Source organism: Pipistrellus kuhlii, unplaced genomic scaffold, assembly GCF_014108245.1.
Source record: "Pipistrellus kuhlii isolate mPipKuh1 unplaced genomic scaffold, mPipKuh1.p scaffold_m20_p_1, whole genome shotgun sequence".
NCBI classification, from domain to species: Eukaryota; Metazoa; Chordata; class Mammalia; order Chiroptera; family Vespertilionidae; genus Pipistrellus; species Pipistrellus kuhlii.
The window spans coordinates 166419779-166435229 of NW_023425404.1; the positions used below are offsets into that span (position 1 = coordinate 166419779).

The 15451-nt window shown below is 35.6% G+C and overlaps 1 pseudogene; it reads left to right on the forward strand.

Moving 5' to 3' along the window:
* Nucleotides 1-3808: 3808 nt before the first annotated feature.
* Nucleotides 3809-4832, forward strand: LOC118706087 (annotated as a pseudogene).
* Nucleotides 4833-15451: the final 10619 nt, after the last annotated feature.

Sequence of the window (15451 nt, forward strand, 5' to 3'; positions counted from 1 at the left end):
ACACCAATCGGGGGCTGGGCCTTGCCCATGCTTAAAGCCTCTGGCCAAAGATGTAGGCCTAGGCAAGGGCCCTCCAGCTCTCCCTGATCACTGGCTCTGCACTGCCCAAGCCTGCCCAGGCCGAAATCCTCTTGGGCAGGAGCAGAGCCCTAGTTCCCTGTAATCGATCACAGGGGGTCTGCTCTTGCCCAGGCTGAAAGCAGACCCCCAGCTCTCTGTGATTGATTGCCCTTATCTCACAGTGATCTGGGTGACAGGATGTTCCTGGATCACAGACACTGGGTGCCTATATATGCAAATTAACCACCATCTTTTGGTGGGGTTAAGTTGCATAGTCACTCTGATTGGCTATGGGCATAGCGAAGGTACAGTCAATTTACATGTTTGTGTGTTATTAGGTAAGATGATTCAATTTGAAATTTTAAAATGTAATAAACACATTATGTCCAAAATCTATTTGAACAGAATAATGAAAACCAAAGCCAAGTTATAAAAGTTGGAGACAGGAAAATTATATCAATAATCCCTGGATAAAAACTCCAACTGCAAATGGAATTTCCTAGCATCAATAACATAGAGGAAACTAGTAAATGCATGCCATTTGTATTGTTTAGAAAATTATGCTAAACTTATTACTCTGTACATAAAGGTCATTGAGAACAAAGCAAATAATATCAATAGAGTTGCATTGTTTTTAAAAGTAATTTTATCATGTACATTCAGTTACAACAAAGTTGCATTGCTATTACTACTACAATGTGGTCTCAGAAGTGCTACTGTCAGCAGCTAATTTGTCTACACAATGAAATAAAAGAAGAAACTCCAATGTGCATGTAATATGTCCCTTACATCCATAAATTTGTAAAATGTTTATGTATTGAAGTGCTTTTATTAAAACATATTATTATCAATAATTTTGGTTTAGTGTCAGCATTCCAGATGGTGTTTGACCTCCAATTTTCTTTAATGAGATAAAAGAGCTTAAATTAAAAAAAAAATAAAATAAATATATATATATATACATACACACACACACACACACACACACACACACACACAATATCAAACTAAGGAAGAAATGGAACCACGAAACCTCCTTAAAATTATAAAAATGTGTTTTGCTAGGAAGTAATTGCTAGCTCCATTTTTTTTTTAAACCTGCATATAAATAAGTCCTGTTGGTGGAGGTCTAAATAGATAGGCCCATGATAGATCAATTATTGCACAGATGGTGTTGCTTTTAATTTTGACCAAAGTTTTACTAAGGAAAGGAGAGGGTAGCAATGGCCTAAAATAAACTAATTAGAACAGAAGTTTGCCTGTGTTTTGCACAGGATTTTAGACTAAGAGCCTTGTTAAAAGAAGAAGCTGATGTGAATTTTGACGGGATAGTTAATAACTAATGACTCTATATTTTGTAAAACTAGTAAAAATCTTTGGAGCATGATCTACCAGTGTTTCCCAAAGTGTGGTACTCATACCCCCAGGGGTACTGGAAGAGTTTGGTGGGGGTAAGTGTTGCCCTGGAGGTTGGTGGGGATATGCACTGCACCATGCTTAGCTGCACCTAATTCTACATTCTCATGAGTATGAGGGGTACTCAGTATTACAAAAATTATAGAAGGGGTACACATATGTCAAAAGTTTGGGAAATACTGATCTAGACTATACTTTCAGAACAACCTCTGTTATAATAATCCTTTTGATGTGTTTTCCTTTGAGAAGATGTATTAGCTTGGGATACACATTGAAGACAGGTTTTTGTTGTTATTGTTTTTTTAACTTTAAATGAAAGATTTTTTTACTTTAAAAGAGAGTTTATAACCAAATCTCGAGCCTGCATTTGACTTTTAGTAAAATTCCTTTATCTAATTCTTTGGACAAATTGTTTTTATAGTAGTTCATATTGTTCTAATAAAATGACCTGGATTGGCATCACAGTTTTCAGGTAAGATTCTTGAAATTGAGTTTCCAGGCTATTTAGCACTGAATAATTTCCAACTATAGTTCTAATCTGTTTAGACTTGTGAAGTCTTAAATTACCATCTAGGTATAAATGAGCAAACATTTCATTAAAAAACGAAGAGTTTTATGACAATACCTTTCCTTGGAAAATGGAGCTACCTGAGCTTTTCTAATAGCTGGTGACATCCATTAGTGGTTTTCTCTGAAATTGAAAACATTTTCCATCTGTTCATCCATACTCATTAAAAAGTAGTTAAGAGCCTGTGGGATCACAAAGGCACATTTTGGCAAATTACAAAATATCAAAATGAGTTATTGAAGAGGCAGCAATGACTATATAATAAGGTGTTCAAACCTGCAATTGTCTGGTTTTGTGTAAGAAAAGACATCTGTATGCTAAAATCTAGTTTGCCTTTTAATACTTGGGACTCTTCTATGTAAAGGTGTTTATATTTGTGCCTATGACCCAAATTCTTTCTTTAACAAGAACCTATGAGTTTTCAAAATAAAAACTTTCTTTTTCAGTCTTGAGAGAACTGCTATATAATGGATTCTCTTCGAAGGAGCCATTGAAACAAAGAACTTAAATAGAGGCAACAAAGGATTCAGGTGAACACCGCGAAGAATATCTTGATGTCAGTCTATTAAATAATGAATACTTGGCAGTGGGGCAGTGAGTCATAAAGAGTCTTCATCTGAACACTTTAAGAATAGAATACATGGCTCTTACCCAATAACATATCAGCTAGAAGCAAGTTATGTATGTGTCACTATAAGTTGAGATCTGAAAGAATATGATTATCTGACAGCTAATGCTTAACCTAAGGTGCAGAGCAGGCCACAGCTATAACCATCAGGTTAGGCCTTAGATGGTGATAAATGAGAACTAAAAGTGGAGCAGAAATACACAAATAGAAAAAACAAACAAACATTACTTGAGAAAAAAAAAACAAAAAAACAACACATCCTTATTTAGTTTGCAGTGTTTCCTTTGCCCCCAAAACTTATATGCATATACCAACATTTATATAAAACAATAGATATTTCCTTTTTTAAAAAAATAAGATATATTTTTTCTATATTGGTGTAAATAATATTTATATTATATTTCCATTATATAGGCCAAATGGTGGAACAACCAAACAACTAAAAAACTGTTCCCTATGATGTGCACTGACCACCAGGGAGCATGCGTGAAACATACTGGGCGTTGGGAGCAGGCAGCAGAGCATGGAACATGGCAGGCATTGGGTGAGGTGGGATGGTGGAACAGGTATGCGGGGGCACCAGACCAAGTCAGGGCACAAGTCGCTGCCATCAGGGTGAGCCTCTGGTGGCAACTGAAAATTCTTTGCTACCATGCTCCCAGTCCCCTCTGGCATTCACATCTGCTGCCAGAGCCGGCCCCATTCGCACCCATAGCTATGCTGGAGCCGCTGTTCTAACCCACTGCCAGAGTCTGGTGCTGGCCCAGGTTGCACTCACCACTCGGGACTTCTCCACCTCACCCTGTTCCTGAGAGGCAAAAGGAGGGGCTGAGTGAGGGCGTAGAGAGCCATACCTGTGCCTGTTCCTAATGCAGCCTTGCGGCCCACAGTTCCCTTCAACGTTCTCAATTACTGCACTGGCCCCTAGTGTATAATATTGTAACATCATTATTTCTAGCATTTACTATTTAACATTCTCCCCAACACATTTGCAGATATTTTTAGAAATACAAAGGAACATGATAGTGGAAGAAGAATCACACAGGATTTTCAACAGCATTTCTCACTGCTTGCTTGTCTTGGATGCTATGGTTGGTTCAAACCCAAGCCTTACAAAGTATAACAGTCAATGTTTAGGACACCCACATCCGCCACCGCCATGACTGAGCAGATGACACTTCGTGGCACCCTCAAGGGTCACAATGGATGGGTGACCCAGATCGCTACCACTCCCCAGTTCCCGGACATGATACTGTCTGCCTCTCGAGACAAGACCATCATCATGTGGAAGGTGACCAGGGATGAGACCAACTACGGCATCCCACAGCGTGCTCTTCTGGGTCACTCCCATTTCATTAGTGACGTGGTCATCTCCTCAGATGGCCAGTTTGCCCTCTCTGGCTCCTGGGATGGAACCCTCGCCTCTGGGATCTCACAACGGGCACCACCACGCGCTGATTCGTGGGCCATACCAAGGACGCGCTGAGTGTGGCCTTCTCCTCTGACAACCGGCAGATTGTCTCTGGCTCCCGAGACAAAACCATCAGTTATGGAATACTCTGGGTATATGCAAATATACTGTCCAGGATGAAAGCCACTCAGAGTGGGTGTCTTGTGTCCATTTCTCGCCCAACAGCAGCAATCCCATCATCGTGTCCTGTGGCTGGGACAAGCTGGTCAAGGTATGGAACCTGGCAAACTGCAAGTTGAAGACCAATCACATCGGCCACACAGTATACCTGAACACTGTGACTGTTTCTCCAGATGGATCCCTCTGTGCTTCTGGAGGCAAGGATGGCCAGGCCATGCTGTGGGACCTCAACGAAGGCAAGCATCTGTATACACTTGATGGTGGGGACATCATCAATGCCCTGTGTTTCAGCCCCAATCGCTACTGGCTCTGTGCTGCCACTGGCCCCAACATCAAGATATGGGACTTGGAAGGCAAGATCATTGTAGATGAATTGAAGCAAGAAGTTATCAGTACCAGCAGCAAGGCAGAGCCACCCAGTGTACCTCTCTGGCCTGGTCTGCTGATGGCCAAACTCTTTGCTGGCTATACAGACAACCTGGTGCGAGTGTGGCAGGTGACCATCGGCACCCGCTAGAAATATATGGCAGAGCTTTAGTAATAAAATGGTTTTCTGGCTTGTAAAAAAACAAAACAAAACAAAACAAAACAAACAAACAAACAAAAAAACAAACAAGAAACAACAACAAAGTATAACAGACCATGTTTAGCTTATCACTTTAACAAAATATTAATTTTTCTTTATCAGCCAATTGTATTGTAATGCCCTATAATGTTATAAAATTAGTTCAAATTATCTGTTATAGAGGGGATATTTCTGCTACCTCCAAGGCATTCCTTAAGAAAACAGAATGTCAAAAAACCCTATACACATATGAGAACTCTCATCATCAATTTTTGGAAGTTTTGACATGTATCAGGGGCATTGGTTCATGAAATGCTTAGTATTTTCTTAATATGTTTCAAAATTCTTTTCATTTCCTACATTAAGCATTCCAGGCTTCCTTCACCCATAATGCAGTATCTAAAATATTTTTCTCCAGCTATGTTGTAAATCCACTCCTGAACTATTAATAAAAGCGGATGTAAGACAGAAATTAGCTATTTGATCACTTATTAGTGCATCAATATTTACATTACACAGTCTAATTTAGATAGTACATTCTTGAAATAAAGCATCATTTATGTGAAAAGCAATGTGTGGCATATTTGCTCTCCATACAATTGTGAATTAAGAGAAATATCTCATGATGAAATCTGCTTTGAATATTTTCAGGAAGACTAAAGTTTAAAAATTGAGGCTGGCTAATATTTTATATATATATATATATATATATATATATATATATATATATATATATATATATATATATATATATATAATATATATGTAGTTCCAAGCTACCAGAATGCCAGAACATCCAGAATGATGACCAAATGACCAGTCGCTATGATGCGCACTGCTGCCTGCCAATTGTCTGGCTGACCTTCCATGGCCCCCTCCTGGCTGGCCTGGCCCTGACTGGCCCCCATTGGGGTGGGCCGGCCAGACAGGACCCATGCACGAATTTATCCACCAGACCTCTTGTTTATAATGAAATTATTAAATACAGGTAAGACTGCCTCCAAGCTGAAATATATATTTTAGTCCCCAATTCAATATTAAACAGAACTTTTGCCCTGCTTTTGGTAAATGCCCTATGATTTTTGTAATACTAATATCAACTGTAATCCCATGAAGGCCAGTTCATTCTCACTCAAGATGAATAATATCAAGTGCTATAAATTTATATTTTAAGGCCATATTCCTTTGCATTTTTATATTGTATAACATTTTATTTCAAACTGAAATTAGTAGGAAAGCTGTAAAAATCAATACAATCATATAAATTCTACCTCTATCAGCTGTGATAACAAATGCAGTATATTTGCCTGCGTCCTAAATAAACTGAGCTGAGCTTAATGAAAGTCAGACAGAAGCCTAACAAGAATAAAGCAGCAAACCCAAAAGAAATTCAAAGCATTTCTTAAATTCACATTCTATTCAATACTATTTGTTTTCATCAGAATGTGTTAGTGAATTCTGAGCATATTTGTTAGATGTTTGTGTGTTGTTTTTTGTGTGTTTTTTTTTTAGCTTTTTAGAACAAGAAACAGTAGGAGTTATGAATTAAGGGGAGCTACTAATAAACAGAGGTGGGCTAAATGAATATTTAGCAAGACAAATATGCATGTTATGCATACTGTGAATCTAGTGTTTTTCAAAATGATTTTAAAGCTGATACACATATATATGTATATGAGTATGTAAATACATTCAATGTTATTAAACAAAAGGAGGTAAATATTCAAGATAATTAAAGAGGATGTCACACTTTAATAGCATACACATGAATCAAATATTTTTGATGTTGGATATACTTTTGTTGTTGCCATATAAGTATACATTAAAAATATTTTCTATTTTTTAGTTCAATAAAAATGGTTTCCTTAAATAAAATGCTGGTATATTCAAGACTTTCTAACAAAATGCCAGAGCTTTACTTTTAATAGTTTTCATGACACAGTGAGCACATTCCTAAATTATAGAGTAACAGACTCATAGATACAAAAGTCCTAATTAAAAATCAATAGTAACTATTTACTGCTCTTTGCATATATTTGTGAAGATAAAGGATACAATGCTCTAAATTTGTAGCTAAAAGACCAGGAATCAAGTCTATTACTTACTGCTAATGAAAATTTGAAGAAGTAAATTAAACTTTTAAAATTGAAATTTGGGCATTAGAATAATTATCACATACAGTGGATGTGAAAATTATAGTATTCCCAATATTGCTTCAGTCACTGGTAATTATTTTATTCAAGAGATTATGAATATTGTCTTATAAAATTACTGTAAATATAACATTTGTGATTGAAAATAGGTTTATTTGTGTGTGTTTTTTCTTAAATTAGACAAGTAACAAAGCATAGTTAATATGGAAACCTTTAAAATACCATCATTTTTGTTACATAGCAATGGAAAGCATATGGTCACTTTAAGGACATATTGCAGCTACAGTGCAATGATAATGTCAGAGAAATGAAAGCCGATGATACAGTAGAAGGAAAGTGTCAACAAGGAAGAGACTTCTTAAAGTGTTATTTAAGAAGAAAAATAAATATTTTCTTGTTTAAGTAAAAGGACAAAAGTGATAGTGACAAAACAGTTATCATAACTATTAATACTTCAAAATATGGACATTTAATATTATCATGTAATAAATAAATGAAAGTATTAATTAGAAACTCTATTCTTTGGAAGCTTTCTTTCATATACCCATTCATTTAATCAACAAATATATTAAACATCAGAAACAGAAAAAGTTATCAAAACCAAGGCAATCTGTATATATAAAAGGCTAAGTGACCGTCCAACTGTATGTCTGGTAGCTATGACACACAATGACAACAGGGGGCAGACGTTCCAACTGGTAGCTATGATGTGCACTGATCACCAGGGGTTAAATGCTCAATGCAAGAGCTGCTAAGCTGCAGTGACTTGGCAGGGGTGGTTCTTTGGTGATACACTCCAGAATCAGAAAGGAAAGAGCCTGATTCCGGAGTGAGTCACTTGAGAACAGACCTCTTGCAATACGGGAATCCTCAGGGGATGTCAGAGAGCTGGTTTTGGCCTGATCCCTGCTATCCAGAAAGAGACTTTGGGAAGTTGGTTCCAGGGTGTATCCAGCCCTTCTTGCCTAGTTCTGCCTTCTAATTAATATCCTTTCAATGTGCACAAATCCATGCACTTGGGCACTAGTTAAAAAATAATCTGCTGCCAGCAGGTGTGTATCAGTGGATTGAGTCTTGTCCCATGCACCAAGAGTTCACTGGTTCAACTCCCAATCAGGGCACATGTCCAAGCAGTGGGCTCAATCCTCAATAAGGGGCATGTAGGAGGCAGCCTATAGATGTTTTTTTCTCATCTCAAAGTTTCTATATCTTTCTCTCTCCCTCTCCCTTTCTTTCTCTCTAAAAGTCAACTTAAAAATGTTAAAACAAGAGAAATAATCTGTTAAGTTTCCTCTCACTAATATTAAGTATGATTGAAGAAAAAGTAAGCTCATTAGATGGTTTAGAGAGAGCATTGGGCCCACAGACCATATGGCCTGCAGAAATTTTTATAAAAGAAAATAGACAACCTTATAAATACTTTTACAACATGAAAATTATTTTTTAAAAATCTAGGTGTTTCTTGGCCACTGCAAACCAAAAATAGGATTGTCTGTCTGCTGCTTTATTAAAAAAAATACACACACACACAAAAAACAAACAAACATATTTTAATATATCTAGGTAACAAAACAGAAATTGAATATTAGCAAATAAAAGTATCAAATGCTGATATATAATAATTTAAAGACAAGAACAAGTGTTGTTGTTTTTTTTAATTTAGTAGACTTTATTCTATACTGTATTTCTTCTCATCACCATGAGTTTATAAATAATTTGAAATGCTAAATGATGATGAAATAAGTATAATGTTAGAGACCAGGCAAAGCTTGTCTTACATAACTAACATCAACACTTAAATAAAAATTATTCTGAAACTTCTTAGAAATGTAAATGAAGACTTTATTCTAAACTATCATGAGAGGTATAAAGGCTCTGGCAATAGAGAAAGGTTGAGCTCAACTCTGAAAATAAGGAAAAGGGGGTATAGTCAAGGAGCAGGTGTGAGTGTGTTGGAGGGAGCTTGTAAACAGAAAATCACCATGAGGAAATTAAGGGTAGAAGAAATTCTTGCTAAATTGACAGGATTCTTCCTGAAGGCAGGCCCAGTACTTATATATCAAAGGCAGAGGATGGGGAATAGGCTCAGATATCAAGGGTAGGCAGTTCTCTCTAACCTAGTTTAGCAGCATTCTTGCTAAAACTGAACTATGCAGTCCCAGAAGGACAGGGGTCATGATCCAGGCCTACTTGAGAAGAGGTCTCAGCGGAGCCTGAGTAAAGTTTAGCCAAGGAGTCTGCATCACCACTTATCATTTTTGTGACCCTGTTATTTGCCCAAATATTTTAATCCTCAAATTCCTCAATAGCAAAATTGGCGCAATAATGATCTCATGAAATTGTTATAAGGCTAAAATATCATTGGTACTTGTCTTAGTAGGTTGGTCTGGATATGTTACAGCTTTGACGCATCTGGACTCCTCAGGTTCCTAGGCTGGATTTGAATCAGGAGAAGTGAGATTCTCCTGAGCACAGATAGGCACTTTCTTCCACAAGAATCTCAATGCAACATTTTCAGTTTTCATAGCTCTACGTTAATATTTGGTAATATTTTCACAGATAGAATCCCAACATGATATTACAAACTCCACACTCTTAGTATAGCTTCCAATTTCTCAAAGGCAAAGGCAACCTTTAGTTTCCTACTGAATGAGAAATGACAAGATTAAATTTAAAAAAGTAATTTCTTCTCCATCCCATCCAGGCATTATATTTCATCTCATCACCATGAGTTTATAAATAATTTGTAACAATAAATGAGGATTATAGAAGCATAATGTTAGGGACCAAGTAAAACTTGTCTCACATGACTAATATTAAACCTTAATAAAATAGGATTAAGATAGACAGGTGGTAAGTATAGTCCTTCTATGTTACCTTCCAGATGTTGTTCATAGGAACTCTCATTAAACACTTAATCAACAGAGAGAAATTAGTGTGAAAGAATACTGAATGTGGGTCTGTGTGGGTGTTTTCACCCAGCCATTATATATATTTTAAAATGTCACTTGTTTGCAATACAGAGGTTGCATTAGACATTGTGAAGCTGACTCTGCAGAGTGTAAAATGAGGACAAATAGGACTCAAGATATTCTATCTTCTTAATGGAAAAACTCTATATTAATTTCTCTTTAGAGAAATATTTTATTCTATATTGCTTTATTCCTACATAGTAATAGACAAAAGATACATTCTATTTAAATATGTATATCTAGAATTAAAAAAAGTCACATTTTACAATGTGACAAAATTTATCCAATAAGAAAGCAAATGTTTTCCTCAACTCTGTATATCTTTTTCACCTAAACCAATTTTTGCCATATGAAAAATAATAAAGCAAATTATATTTTTATGAATTTCAATGGCATTTTATTAACATTATTTTCATCTTAAAGTAGAGAAATCAATAATGCACATTTTCCACAAATTTTTATTTTATTTTAAGTTTTCTTTATTGATTAAGGTATTACATATGTGTCCTTATCCTCACCATTGCTCTCACATCCCCCACTCATGCCCTCAACCTCCTGGTGTCTCTGTCCATTGGTTAGGCTTATATGCATGCATACAAGTCCTTTGGTTGATCTTTCCCCCTGACCCCTCCTGCTCCCCTACCTTTCCTCTGAGGTTTGAGATCTAATCAATGCTTCTCTATCCTTGGATCTGTTTTTGTTCATCAGTTTATGTTGTTCATTATATTTCATAAATAAGAGAGATCATGTGATATTTATCATTCTCTGACTGGCTTATTTCACTTAGACTAATGCTTTCCAGTTCCATCCATGATGTTGCAAATGGTAAGAATTCCCTCTTTTTTTTTTTTTTTTTTTTTTTTTTTTTTTTTTTTTTTTTTACCACAGCATAGTATTCCATTGTGTAGATGTACCAGTTTTTTAATCTACTCATCTGCTGATGGGCACCCAGGCTGTTTCCAGATTTTAGCTATGGTAAATTGTGCTGCAATAAACATAGGGTGCATATATCCTTTCTGATTGTTGTTTCTAGTTTTTTGGGATATATTCTTAGAAGTGGGATCTCTGGGTCAAATGATGGGAGTTCCATTTTTAGTTTTTTGAGGAAACTGCATACTGTTCTCCACAGTGGCTGCACCAGTCTACATTCCCACCAACAATTCACAAGGTTTCCTTTTTCTCCACATCCTTGCCAACAGTTGCATTTGTTGATTTGATGATGATAGCCATTCTGACTTGTGAAATGGTATCACAACAGTTTTGATTTGCATCTCTTAGATGATTAGTGGCTTTGAGCATGTTTTCATATGTCTATTGGCCTTCCTTATGTCCTTTTTAAAAAGAATCTATTTAGGTCTATTGCCCATTTTTTGACTGGGTTGTTTATCTTCCTTTTGTTAAGTTGTATAATTCCCTTTTTAATGTTAGAGATTAAATGCTCATGGGAGATAACATTGACAAATATGTTCTCCCATGCACTGGGCTTTCTTGTCATTTTGTTAATGGTTTCTTTTGTTGTACAGAAGCTTTTTATTTTGATGTAGTCCCATTTGTTTATTTTCTCTTTAGTTCCCATTGCCCTAGGAGCTGAATCAGTGAATACCTATATTGCTTTGGCATATGTCTCAGATTTTACTGCCTGTGGATTCCTCTAATATTTTTATGGTTTCCCATCTTATGTTTAAGTACTTTATGCACTTTGAGTTTATTTTTCTGTATGGTGTAAATCGGTGGTTTAGTTTCATTTTTTGCATGTATCTGTCCAATTTTCCCAACACCATTTATTGAAGAGACTGTCTTGACTCCATTATATGCTCTTGCATTCTTTGTCAAATATTAATTGAGCATAGTGGTTTGGATCAATTTCTTGGTTCTCTATTCTATTCCATTGGTCTATATGTCTGCTCTTATGCCAGTAATAGACAGTTTTGAGAAGAGTGGCTTTGTAATACAGCTTGATATCTGGTATTGAGATCCCACCTACTTTGTTTTTCTTTCTCAGGATTGCTGCAGCTATTCTGGGTATTTTCTTTTTTTTATTCCAGATGAACTTTTGGAGAGTTTATTCTAGGTCTGTGAAATATGTTGTTGGTAATTTAATGAAGAGTGCATTGAATCTATAAATTGCTTTGCGTAGTATGGATATTTTAATGATGTTAATTCTACCAATCCATGAACACTGTATGTTCTTCCATCTGTTTATATATTCCTCTATTTCTTTTTTCAGTGTCCTATAGTTTTCCAAATACAAGTTTTTTTCTTTAATCTCATTAGTTAAGTTTATTCCTAGGTATCTTAATTTGTTTGGTGCAAGGGTAAATGGGATTGTTTTTTGTTGTTGTTGTTTTTTAACCTCTCTTTCTGTAAGTTCACTATTGGTATATAGAAATGCCATAGATTTCTTGGTATTAATTTTCTATCCTGCTTAATTGCCAAATTCATTTATTAAATCTAATAATTTTTGGATGGAGTCTTTAGGATTTTCTATGTAGAGTATCATGTCATCTGCGAAGAGTGGCAGTTTTACTTCTTTTCCAATTTGGATGCCTTTTATGTCTTCTTCTTGTCTGATCAGTATGGCTAGCACTTCCAGTTCTATGTGGAATAGGGGTGATGAAAGTGGGCATCCCTATCTTGTTCCTGTTCTTAGGGGAAATGAGCTTAGATTTGCCCATTGAGTATGATGTTGGCTGTAGGTTTGTCATATAAAACTTTTATTATGTTGAGGTACGATCCCTCTATTCCCATTTTGCTTAGAGTTTTTATCTAGAAAGGGTATTGGATTTTATGAAATGCTTTTTTTCCATCAGTTGGTATGACTATGTGATTTTTATCTCTCTGTTTGTTTCTGTGATGTATTATGTTTATTTATTTGTGGATATTATACCATCCTTTCATTCCCAAGATAAATCCTACTTGGTCATGGTATATGATCTTTGTGATGTTCTGCTGGAGCTGGTTTGCTAGAATTTTGTTGAGGATTTTGGCATGTATGTTCATGAGGGATATTGGCCTATAATTCTCTTTCATTAAGTTGTCTTTATCTGTTTTTGGTATTAGAGTGATGCTGGCTTCATAGACAGAGTTTGGAAATGTTCCTTAGTCGTGAATTTTTTGGAATAGTCTGAGGAGAATAGATTTTAGTTCTTTTTTGAATGTTTGGTAAAACTCTCCTAAAAGCTATCTGGCCCCAAGCTTTTGTTTGCTAGAAGCTTTTTGATGACTGCTTCAATTTCCTCCTTAGTTACTGGCCTAGTGAGATTTTTTTGATTCTTCCTGATTGAGTATTGGAAGGTTGCATTTTTCTAGGACTAAGTCCACTTCCCCTAGGTTGTCTAGTTTGTTGGAATAGAGTTGTTCATAGTATTTTTTTTAACAACCCTTTGTATTTCAGTGGGGTCTATTGTTATTTCATATCTTTCATTTCTGATTTTATTTATTTGGGTCCTCTCTCTTTGCTACTTGGTGAGCCTGACTACAGGTTCATCAATCTTGTTTATCCTTTCAAAGAAGCAGCACTTGGTTTCATTAATCTTTGTGTTGCTGTTTTTTGTTTTGTTTTGTTTTTTGTTTTTGTCTCTATGTCATTTATTTCTACTTTGAACTTTATTATCTCCTTCCTTCTGCTCACTCTGAGCTTTTCTTGTTGCAATCTTCCTAATTCTTTAGGTTGTAGAGTTAGATGATTTATTATCGTTTTTTCTTGTTTTTTGAGGTAGGCCTGTAGAGCTATAAACTGCCCTCTCAGGACTGCTTTCACTGTGTCCTATAGATTTTGGATTGCTGTGTTTTCATTGTCATTCAATTCCAATTTCTTCTTTGACCTCTTTGGTAACCCAATCACTGTTTAATAGCATGCTAGTTAGCTTCCAAGTGTTTGAATTTTTTGAATTATTTTTATTGCATTTTATTTCAAATATTATGCCATTGTGGTCTGAGGAGATGCTTGATATAATTTCGGTCTTCTTGAATTTGGAGAGACTTTGCCTGTGACCCAGTATGTGGTCTACCTTTAAAAATGCCCTATGTGCACTTGAGAAGAATGTACATTCTGTGGCTTAGGGGTGAAATGTTTTGAAGATTTCAATTAAGTCCATCTGATCTAGTGAGTCATTTAGGATTGCTATTTCTTTGCTGATTTTTCCACAAAGATTTTATCAGCAGTGACCGTAATGTTGGAAGAAAAAAAAATTATTATAGTTAGAGAACTATTTAAAGTCCCTTCTAGATTTAATTTTTAAGGTCCAACAAAAATGACACATCTTCTTTTGAATCTCCAGAATACTATTCACATTTTAAATATTATTTTCAAAGATTGAATCTTTTATTCCTAAAATATCTATGAGATATGAGATAATAAAAAACAAACAACTCAGTCATTAAGTATTTACCACGTTTTAGTCATACTATTTAATGGGTTGCTTATGGAATTTGCTTGCCCCCAAACTAAGTATATCATAGGCAACATTATTTTTATCTCGCAAATATGAAAAATTCAGCTTGTAGCAGATAGCAAACTTATCCAAGGTCACAACCACCAGGTGGCAAAGCCGAGATTTTACCTCATGTCTTGGTCACTCTAGAGCTCACTTTTACCATTATTAAAATAGCCTTCATGGCTTTAACTCTACAGATTATCCAGCTTCTGCTGACAAAATTATTAACTATCTGAAAGAACAACTTATAGCTTTAGCCTTGAAAAGTTTTTGTTTTTGCTTTTCCTTTTTTTTCTTCTGGAGGGGTTAATTATTAACCAAGTAACTGGCTTCAGGCAGAAAAGAAAAAAAAAAAGCCCTGATATTTTGTTCCCAGGATCAAAATAAAAGCCCTTATTCTACCTTTGTTGAGATGTGCTTTGGTCTAGCTTTTCAGCTCAAATACAAAAGAACTGTGAATACCTGGATACAATTCTAACCCAAGGTGGTCATTCCAACCTACATAGGATTTGGGGTCTTGCCTATGCATTGAAACAGATTTACAGTTTCTCACGAATGGTCCTAATATCTGCGATGATTGAAGTTAGCATACAGTTGATGATTTCCAAGAAACACACAGCAGAACAGAGAAATAAATGCTTCCAAAACTAAAAATAAAAAGATTCACACCACCTGCATATGGCACACTATACACACATTCCACTAGAGGCTAAGCCTCAAATATCTGCTCCAAAAGGGACTGCTTTTTGTTCTAGTCTGTTTTTTGTTGCTATATCCCTGGAATTTCAGTAGCTTCCAATAAACATTTTTCTAATAAGTATTTGTTACTCATTTGTAACAACAATTTAATGATAGAAATGTTGGGAAATGGCAATAAAGAGTGGGCTCTTAAGAACAGGTTTATAATTGTGAGTAAAACATGAACATGAATCAGTTAGCTTATCATTATTGTATTATTTATAATTATTATTAACCTACTTTTGCCTACTCCTCTGTATTTTGATTCAAGTTTTCCACAGTCTATATAGTAGTGGAATTTTATTCTAAGCATGCATTTGAATA